The following is a 4677-nucleotide window of genomic DNA, read 5'->3' as shown; positions in this document are numbered from 1 at the left end:
AACAGCTGATGAGAACCACATTCCTGAGAAACAAGAGCAGTCTTAATAAAGCAAAAGTCAAAGAACTTTCTTTGAGAAAGTAAGCATAGAAGACCATTCTCCATACTGATGGAGACGACCTTACCATGTTCTACAATTGGAGTAAAAACACCATTTTCCGGAATGGCAACAATATAGAATTAGGTTCACAGTTCCCAGTGACCAAGGCACTAAACTGCTACAAGCAAGGAAGTGGATAGCCTGGGTGCTGTTCCTGTTGGGAATAGACCTTTACATCATCTACGTGGCACTGCTTTTTTTTCTTTTTTTAACATTAACTTTATTGAAAATCAATAATAGTTATATAACAAATTAAAAATTGTAGACAAATATTGAAATGTGAAAGATATAAGATGTAGACAGTGAATTTTAGAAAAATATTTCTAATATCAATATGTAACATGAGATTAATAATAGATTGCACATTTTAAAAAATTATTTTCAAACTTAAATGAATATAGCAATAAAAATTGTCTAAAATAAACATGAAGAAGTAAAAGTTTACACATCAGTCATATAACAGTTCAGTCTGTGCCAAAATCAAGAAACTTATATTTGCATATTTAGAATTCTCAAAGTAGAATGGGGTAGGCAACAGATATTTAAAGATTTAAAGTTTCTGAATTTAGTTAAAATTACAACACCACATTTCCAAGAAAAATGAACCTTTTTCACAAGAAATATGAGCAAAATCATACCTAGATACACAAAACTGAAATTATCAAAGCTAATTGTAAAGAAAAAATCATTAAAGCATACACATAGAAAAATATTAGCTATGGAAGAAGAAAATTAAATAGCATCTTATTCCACTTTAGGGGGAAAAAAGCAAGTGGGTAAAAAATTAGATGATTTCCATTTTGATTCTTTTGTCATATTCATGAACTACTTGGACCTATGGTCACAGTACTTGTTGTGAATATATATAGTCTTTGTACTCATGATTTTTATATATAACATTTTCATTTATAATATTTGTTAGCCACCAAAATGAAATCCTCTTGCTCTTTATAATTTCTGTTCTTTCAATTTAATCTAACAACCCTGCATTTATAAATATAGTACATGTTTTCCTTGTTAGTCTACACAAATTGTATGGGAAGCAAGTGGAGTTTAATTAAAATAAATAAAATAATAATATTGCAATCATCAACATCTATGAAATAAAATATTGATGTCTTGGCTGTGATGAAATTAAGGAGGACTAATAAAATCACTCATCCTATCTTGTTTAAAAAATGTTTTTGTGTCCTAAAAAAATAGCAGTAAGGGAGAAACACACAAATCAACCATTCTTCTCCAAAATTATTTGCCTAAAGAAAAGTTCAGAGATAACAACTGGATTTAAGAGAATTCTACATCTTATAAAAAAGTACTAATCATTTTATTGGAGACAAACCTCATGCTCAGAGGTTATCAAACACTAATTAAGTCCACGGCCTCTAGCAGTCATTTTTCCCCCCATAATTTTATTGATAAACAAATAGCAATGAAACAGTTTCAAATCAAATTGGTAGGACAGTTTCAATAATCAACACATTGCATACATTTTTCCCAGTGGTTAATTGCTCTACAAGATGTGAACATGATATCCTATTTACAAACACCATCAGAACAAATCCTTCTATTCATTAGGAATGTAACTATATATCTATCCTAACCACTTTGAATACACAGATACAAAATATACATTCATCTGTATACCCTTTTTTTGTTAAGTTCCGCTAGGCACTGCTTTTTATGTGCATGCAGAATTCTGTATTCATGGAGTTAAATGGGCTTCCACCAAAACATCAGAAGTTCTGGCAGGCCAGGCAGTCTTCCTCTGAAAGGGAAATGTATTCAACTGTGAGGGTGAAGGCATTGTTTCAGTGCAGACACTAGAATCTTGGAAAATCCAATTACGTGGATCATATAAGAAAACATGAAATGAGGGAACAAAGGCAATCCAAGAGAGAAGTTATAAAAGCTGTAACCTCAAGGAAGTCCATAGAAAACAGTTACTGAAGCTCTTTGGAGCTTTCCATTTGCCTCTGGTTGTTTCTGATGTTGCACTTGGAACTACAGGCCTTAATGATTTTCTGGCTAGATTTTGAATTTCTTTTGGTCCCAAACCTTTGTGTTTTCCTATTTGGTATGTTTTGCAATGAAAATGTTTATCTTGAACCATTGAATATTGGAAGGGTTGAACTTTTCAATTTTACAGATAAGAGTTTCCCTTCCATCTTGGATGACACTTGGGACTTGGACATTTTTTTTATATCAATTCTGAAACTGTTAAAACATAAACAGTTTCAGAAACTCTTAAAAATGGATCCAATGTCTTTTGCATAAAGCAATATACATGAGTCTTTGGGAGCCAAGGATGAAAGTTTAGTTTCTCATTTACAATAATGTGAAGAGGGATTAGCAATGATTTGTAACTTTAAACTGTGTTATAATGTTCAAGGTGTTAAAAGAAAATAATAAGTTCTTCTTTATACTTTTAACTGGTGCAAAGAAATGTCTTTCTGCCAAGCTGAAAATGGGTATATTGTAATTGATACATTCTCTCAACTTGAGAAAAGCTGGAGATTCACTAAGAGAGTCAGCATGTATCCAGGGCCCTCCCTTTGTAAACATCGTGAGGCTGTGAAAGATGCGGTCATAGAGATTGTGCGAGTATTATGCCCAACTGAAAGAATACCCAGGGAGGCAAAAAGACTGGGTGTACCCATTTTTCTTCTTGCCATTTATAACATTTTAAGATGCCTTGAATTGTTTCCCTCTGCACTGGAGCCAGCTGATTAAATGCTAAAGCCTCCACAAAAATGAATTAAAACATTTTCTCCCATAAATCTGGGTATTGGACAATATCTTTAAAAAAATAGAAAAGAACCAAAGACCCATGAGATAAGAATGTGATATGCATATCAACAAGGTGTATAGAATTTCTATTAGTCATATCCAAAATTATTATGCATCAATAAATATGATAATCCAGGGAGATGGCTTAGTAGAATAAGCGTTTGCCTGGAAAGGGCAAGGGCCTGAGTTCAATCCTTGGTTATACAAAAAAAAAAAAAAAATGATGATCAATATCTGAGAAATTCACCCAGAACGTCGTATTAAAAGGTTTTAGAGAGAAGAAAAATGTCATATATAAAGGAAAGCCCTTTAGAATCATGACAGCATTTTCAGAACAAATCCTTAAGTGTAAAAGAGCTTATGCTGAGATATGTCAATTCCTTAAGGAAAGTACTTTCAACACAAATTCTTTTACCATGCAAAAGTATATTTCAATATTATTGGAGTGGGGACACCTCCACACCCAGCCCTAGCCCAGGCCTGGCGAGTGTGTGGGAAAGCTTCTGTGCTTCTCTGCACCCGCTGGATTCATTCAGACCCAGCCCAAGTCAGCATGTTCATGAGATGTTCAGCCCTGCTCTGCTGACCCCTCTGAACCTCTCCAGAAACAGCCCAGGCATAGACTTTAAGTGAGAATTTCCACTGCACTGTCAGGGCTCCTCCAGAATCAGACCATGCCTAGGCCTGCGCGAGTGTTTTGGAGAGCTTCCGCCATCCCTTGTACCCACTGGAATGTTCTGGACCTAGCCCAAGCCTAGGGTGGTTGTGAGACCATCAGCTGTACTCTCAGGAACCCTCCAGACCCTTCCAGAACCTGTGCAGGACCAGGCTTTACATATCAGTGAGATCTCCTGCCGATTGCCTGGGTACCTTCTGGAAACAGCCCAAGCCCAGTGTGTGAGTAAAGCCTTCATTTGTGCCCTCCAGATCCCTCCGAACCCCTGTAGAACAAATCCAGGCTCAGGCCCAGCATGTGAGTGACACCTTCCACCCTGATCTCTAGAACCCGCCAGATGCAGCCCAAGCCCTGACACTGCCTGTGTATGGGAGCGATTTGACACTCTCCTTTGCCTGCAGAATCCCTACAGAAACAATCCAGGCCTATTAGTGAGTCCTGCCTGCTGTCTGGACACCTGCAGAACCAGCACAGGCCTGGAATACAGGTCTTGTGTGAAACTGCAGCTGAAGTCCCTGCAGAAAGCCTAGGGATCAGAATCACCCACGTAATCCAAGAGCAGAACATATTTCCAGAGGGCCACAATAGGTTCACTTTCTAGGCTGCAGAAAGAAGAAGCTGAGCAAAGTAGCCAGAACCAAGCCAGGTGAAAATTAATTAATTAAACCTTCATAGATCTGCACCCATATTCTAGTAAGTGCTAAGGTTATAACTGCACCAAAGCTCTACACCTAATGTCAGAGGACAGTGCTATACAAAATAACAGAGAGAAAGAACAAAATGCAATCTTTGGCTCCAAACCTAACCAAAACCTGAGCAGAAGACACTAGGACAGAAGAAATTGAGAATCACACATCTGAAATGTCTGAGCTAACAACATCTGAAGTAAAACAACTGCAGAAGAGTATAGAGGATCTCAAATCAGAAATAAACTCTGAAATAAAAAAGAGAAATATTTGAATTAATAGCGTTTGAAGTAAAAAATCAAATGCAAAAATATATAGAGGAATCACGTCAGTAATAATCTGTGAAGGAAAAGAATTAACTTCTTCTCAATAAGACACTGATAAAAATAAGTTTAGAAAAACGATGGAATCCTTCAATGAGCAATACAG

This window comes from Octodon degus, unplaced genomic scaffold (genome assembly GCF_000260255.1).
Source record: "Octodon degus isolate 3935 unplaced genomic scaffold, OctDeg1.0 scaffold00354, whole genome shotgun sequence".
In the NCBI taxonomy this organism is placed as follows: Eukaryota; Metazoa; Chordata; class Mammalia; order Rodentia; family Octodontidae; genus Octodon; species Octodon degus.
Note: the sequence above shows the minus strand (reverse complement) of the source record.